The sequence below is a fragment of the Pteronotus mesoamericanus genome, unplaced genomic scaffold, assembly GCF_021234165.1.
Source record: "Pteronotus mesoamericanus isolate MK-2021 breed Mesoamerican mustached bat unplaced genomic scaffold, CSHL_Meso_final contig_73, whole genome shotgun sequence".
Taxonomy (NCBI): domain Eukaryota; kingdom Metazoa; phylum Chordata; class Mammalia; order Chiroptera; family Mormoopidae; genus Pteronotus; species Pteronotus mesoamericanus.
In genome coordinates, this window is record NW_026555245.1 from 4,566,621 (window position 1) to 4,573,067 (window position 6,447).

Genomic DNA, 6,447 nt, shown 5'->3' on the forward strand with positions numbered 1-6,447 from the left:
AGGGAAAGAAAATTAAGGCATCTGCCTAAGGCAAGTAAAATTATTTTTTTACATATACTACTAATAAATTTTACTCTGTATTTCACATGGTTTCTTTAAACTTTGGTTATTGCATTTGCCTTTTTGCATGTATATAAAATATTCATAGTTTCCTTTTTCTTTCTTCTTTTTTGTTCATTATGGGGTCCCCCCCCCACCCATACCAGAGCATTTGAAAGAAAACATTTGTGTCCAAAAAGCACTAGTTCCTTCCCTAACTCCAGAGTGTTGTTATAGATAAAGTGCTGGAGAATTCTGTAAGAATGGGAAACTGTGGACAGTAAGAACATCAAGGCAAGTGCTTTTGTGCTTTAATGTGTATTTTCTTTTGCTAACGGTATTTTTTGGGGGGGTCCACAGTTGTTGTTCATGAACTCAGGGTCCAAGGAGTCAGCTAAAATACACATAGTCTTCAATAGTGTGAACTTGATTGAAACATTGTTTATATTAGTCCAGGTCAATAAAGCGATTAAGTCGTAATTTAAGGACGGGTGTCTTACATGAAAAAATAAATAAAGGTCTTATACTAAGTCTTAGAATGAACTTCTAAGGAGTCAAATCCTTAGTGGGAGTTTGGTTCTATAGTCACTAATTCTCATGCATTAAATGCAAGTGTGACATGTTTTGCTCTTATTGTTATTTCCTTATGCACATACTTGTGACTTTTTAAAACACTGGATTACCAATATTTGAATGCTCAGTGTCTACAGTATCTATAGGCTCACGTCTACAGTTCTTCTCTCAACTTCACTGGAATTTTTAAAAATACTGATTATGTATATTTTACGTTTAAAGTTATTACAGGCTGTGGCTGCCTATATTAGTATTGATAACATTCTTCTACACTTATATTTTCAAAAATTGAAAATAAAGGTGGAAATGAGATCCTTCTACACAATAAATATCTCAAATGCATTGGGTATGTTGTATTTTTTGGGGTTACGTGGGCAGTAGCATTCAAAGCGTGGCGTGGTTGGGAGACCCTGCCCAATGGGGAGGAGTATTTTATCACTGTCATTGTTTACCTTGATCCTGAAAATAAAAATCAGATGACTTTTCATAAGTTTTATTGTTTTTAAATGCCCTACAAACAATGCATTCTTTATTGCCTGTTCCTGGGATGACTACTTCCATTCCTAGCTCCTGAAATACAGTGCATACATGGCACCACATATCGAAATGGTGTTTGATTTTTATAATGACCTTCATGTTGACCCCAAGAATACCACAACATGGAGTTAATTAATTAGAACAAGAAAAATTATAGAAACCTCAGAAAAACTTGATTTTATAATGTTGACTTTTTAAAAATTCCTCACCCAAGGATATGTTTATTGATTTTAGAGAGAGAGAGGGAGAGAAACATCAATGTGACAGAGAAACATGGATCGGTTGCTTCCTGTATGCACCCTGACCAGGGATCAAACCTACAACCTAGGTATGTGCCCTGACCAAACCCACAACCATTTTGGTGTATGGGACTATGTTCTAACCAACTGAACTACCCAGCCAAGGCATACTACTGGTTTTTGATATTCTGCATAGTTTTTATTTATCTCTTTTTATATTTTTCTAGGCGTTTCCACAATGAATTGTCACTATTTGAAATGCTAGCAGTGTAATTTAATTGAACCTACATATACTGACCTAGACTTAGGTATTAGGTTCTACCCATAAATCATTACACACAACCCTATTGAGTTATGTCTATAGACCTTTGAAAGAAAAAGACAAAAATCTCACATACTTTGTTAGAATGAGTATAGTCCCAAAGAGCAAAACCATCCACACGAGGAACAGAAAACTATTTAAACATGTTAAAAATTTTATATATACTTATGATTGTTGGAAATTTATAACTTTATTAGTTAATACTTGTGTAATTAAAGTACAACAAAAATGTATTTTAAAATAATATTAATATACTGTATTACTGTATTTTCAAGCTTATTACAGTATATACAAAGCAAGGTATAATTTTTCAACTCCAAAGTGGTAAATGTTAGAATTTATTTAATCTGCAGTGTCTTTTAAAAGAACTGCTTCTCTGACCCCAACCCCCTTTCCAATTACCACCAACAAATTATAGGGAAATTATAGCTTTACTCACCACTCACTCCCATAATATCCCAGGATTCAAATAGCTCTGATAAGAATAGGAGACAAAGAGGTTTATTTTAAAGCATTTCATAGACCAGCAAAGGATTTTGAAAAATATTTTGAGAATATATTTTAATTCTCTGGCAACAGCACTGAAACAACTTCAATCTTTGGCTATCTCTAAATGCTAAAGAATACTCGTAGGTAGTATCGATTTTGCCATTTGAAAATATATGTACTGGTTTTTATGCTGGTTCCTCTTCCTGTGATTATAATTATCTCAGGGTTATAGGAAAAGGAGCAAAATTGTAATGGAAATTGTGGAGCCATTCAATGGAGAATTATAAGAAACAGTGTTGGATAAATTCCAACAGCCATAACAGACAGAAGAAAATAGGATTTAAATGACTTTACCATTGAAGAACCACAAATAGTATTTGTAGGCATTAATTGACAGCACTTATCTTTATAAAACAATACTTAACCATTTTGGTTGATTTTTCTCTCTGCTAGAGTATTTCTGATTTTTTCTACTGGAAGAGCTCTGCATAAAAGACTTTTCATTCATTTTCGGTATTGTTTTTTCTTAACCTCATTTTTTTTTTATTGTTGTTCAACTATAGTTGTCCCTATTTTCACCCCACCTCACCCACGCCCACCTCCATTCATGATAACAAACCAGCAGGAATTTGGTCTGCCTTGAGAAACTGAATTGATGTTACTCATTTTTGTTTGTGGTCTGCAGTGGTATTTTACTATCTTACCCCAAAAAGGAGTGAGGAGTTAATTTCAATTCACCTAATTTATAATACTGATAATTTATATGTATAAAAATTGCCAAAGTTTTCTTACTTTCCAGCATGATTCCTTTTTTCTAGGTGGGAAGAGTGAGAACAAGACAAGATATTTTTATACAGAGGGGCTAAATATTTTTGTTTTTTTAAAAATTTTATTGATTATGCTATTACAGTTGTCCTGATTTTTCTTCTTTTGCCACCCTGCACCCAGTGCCCCCTACTCCCTCAGGCAATCCCCCCACCATTGTTCATATCCATGGGCCTTGTGTATAAGTTCTTTGGCTTCTCTATTTCCTAGACTGTACTTTATATCACCATGGCTATTCTGTAACTACCTATTTGTATTTCTTAAACCCCTCACCTCTTCACCCATTCTCCCCTCCCTCCCATCTGGCTACCTTCCAGTAACTAACTACTCTTCTCTTGCTTTTAAGAGTCTATCTTTAATATTTGGTCTTTTAATAATTATGTGTCTTGGAGTGGGCCTCTTTGCATCCATCATAATTGGGACTCTGCACTTCCTGGACTTGCATGTCTATTTCCTTCACCAAATTAGGGAAGTTTTCTTTCCCTTTTTTTTCAGATAGATTTCCCATTTCTTGCTCTTTCTCTTCTCCTTATGGCATCCCTATGAGGTGAATGTTGGACCTCTTCAAGTTGTCCCAGAGGCTGCTTACACTACCCTCATTATTTTGGATTCTATTTTCTTCTTGTTCTATGTGGTTGTTTTTTGCTTTCCTATGTTCCAAATCATTGATTTGATTTTCAGCTTCATCCATTCTACCTTTGTTTCCCTGTAAATTGTTATTTATTTCAATTAGTGTATTCATTTCTGACTGAATCTTTTTTATGCTGCCGAGGTCCTCACTAAGTTCCTTGGGCATCCTTATAAATAATGTTTTGAACTCTGCATCTGATAGATTGCTTATCTCCATTTTGTTTAGTTCTTTTTCTGGAGTTTTGCTCTGTTCTTTCATTTGGGCCTTGTTTCTTTGTCTCCTCATTTTGGCAGCCTCCCTTTTTGTGTTTGATACCTTGGTATGAGGTAGAGCTGCTTTGACTCCCTGTCTTGGTAGTGTGGACTAATGTAGTAGGTGTCCTGTAGGACTCATTGGCACAGCCTCCCTTATCACCCAAAGTGGGTACTTGAGGTGCACCCTTTGTGTAGGCTGAGTACACGCTCCTCTTGCAGTTGAGACTTGGTTGCTGTTTGGAGGATCAGCTGTGCAGGGGCAGGGTGGTGCTGCTCTGATGTGGCCTGTAGCTCTGTAACTGTCCACTGGGTGTGTTGGCCCTGGGGTTTCCCAGGTGGTGTAGGCCAAGATCAGCCCCCACCTGTGTTTTTCCCAGGGCTCTTGGTCTGAGCTGTAAAGCAATCTGAGATGGCTGCTACTTGTGCTGGGCTTGGAGATTTCCAGGTGAAGCCAATCTGTGACTCTAATCTGGCTGCAACAGCTAGGGCTCACTGAAGCCAGGTGTTGCTTGTTTGATAGGGTTTAGGAGCAAAGACCAGCCATTCTTATGGAAAAGCAGCTTGGGTGGGTGAGGAGGTTGGGTGGGGTAGAGCCTCTCTGGATCTCCAAGGTGTGTCACCCAGCATTAGCCTGGGTGATGAAGTCTCAGATACGGCACCAGCCTTCCGGCTCATGGGTGGAGAGCTCAGCAGAGAGACAGTGGCCAGACACTTCAGTTTCTCCCTTTATACTCCTGGTGCCTTTCAAGCTGTCACCCCAGTGCTGGCACTCAGAGGGAGTGAATGTGAGTAGGTGAGTCCATGTGTGGATTTCCCAAGAGGAACTGCTTAGGACTCCAGCAGCCTCCTCCACTGACAATCCCCGCTGGTTTTTGCAGCTAGAAGTTGTGGGGATTTATCTTCCTGGCACAGGAATCCTGGGCTGGGGAGCCTGGTGTGGACCTGGGACTCCTTGCTCCTGCGATATCCCTCTTGAGTTTTTATCCACATGGGTGTGTGGCCAGCCCGTTCCACATCCACACCCCTCCTACCAGTCTTGGATGGATGTGGTTTCTTCAGTTCTGTAGTTGTCAGACTTCCATTCAACTTGATTCGTAGTTGTCAGATTTCCATTCAACTCGATTTCTGGCATTCCTGAGTGATGGTTCTGTATTTTAGTTGTAATTTTGATTTAGTTGTATGAAGAGGTGAGCCATGTCTCCCTTGTCACCATCTTGACCAGGAACCTCCCAATTGTTTTTTAAAATTCTCATTACCTGGGGGTTGGGTAGCATCTGAATTATTCCATTTGAAGCCTGGAAATAAGCCTGTCTGTTGCACTGGATCATTTCCCAGCTAGCACCAGGTATCACCAGGTGACTGGAACATGACCAGAATGACCTAGGTTATACTCTTATTAATGAAATACATTAAATAATGATATTTTCTAAAATACCAAACAGACCTTAAAAAAAAAAAGATATGAGTCACTCCCTTGCATTAAAATCAAAATCTTATTTTCCTTTTCTTTTTTTAAAGATTTATTTATTTGTTTGCTTTTATTTATTTATTTATTTTCAGAGAGAGGAGAAGGGAGAGTAAAAGAGAGGGAGAGAAACACCAATGTGTGGCTGCCTTTCACGCTTCTCCACCGGAGACCCAGCCTGCAACCCAGGCATGTGCCCTGACGAGGAACCGAACCAGAGACTCCTTGATTCACAGGCCAGCACTCAATCCACTGAGCCACACCAGCCAAGGCCAAAATCTTATTTTTTAAATGCAACTCAAAGTATTTAATACAATAATTGAGAGGGAAACTGCTATTTTTACTACATGCTAAATATAGCTCTTTGCTCTGTCAAATAAATACATGAAAGCACTTTGAAAACTAAAGTATTGTATATATTTATGAGGGAATTATAAGTAGGTTTTCTATAGTGTCAGATGTCAAAATAACTTTTCAGCACATAGGTGGTTGCTTATTTTATATATCATAAAACTTTTAAACAAATTCTCAGAGTTTTAGTTCTGTATGTCAGCAACAGTAGAAATAACTATTCTCTGGGAAGTTTCATGCAAAATCTAATCTCATTAGAAAATATTTCAAAGGTTTGGCTGAATATTTTGAGAGCCTTAAGAATAGAGCCAAAGAAATAGTCATGAAGCATGCTATATGACTATTTCTTTGATTTATGAATGAAATAATATGTTTTTAGTGGGTTTTTAACCACCGGTTTTTGTCTATTTGTTATTTATTTCCTTAGTAAAAATTACTTTTGTGAGTTATCAGTTTACTCAGGCTAGAAAACAAATTTTCTGCCTTTGTTGATGTGGCTCAGTGGATTGAGTGCTAGCCTGCAAACCAAAAGGTGGGAGGTTTAATTCCCAGTCAGGGCACATGCCTGGGTTGCAGGACAGGTCCCAGCTGGGGGCCTGCAAGAAGCAATGAGAGGCAACTGATTCATGTTTCCCTTGTACATTGTTGTTTCTCTCCCTCTCTTTCTCCCTCCTTTCCCCTCTCTCTAAAAAATGAAATAAAATCTTAATTTCTTTTTTCCT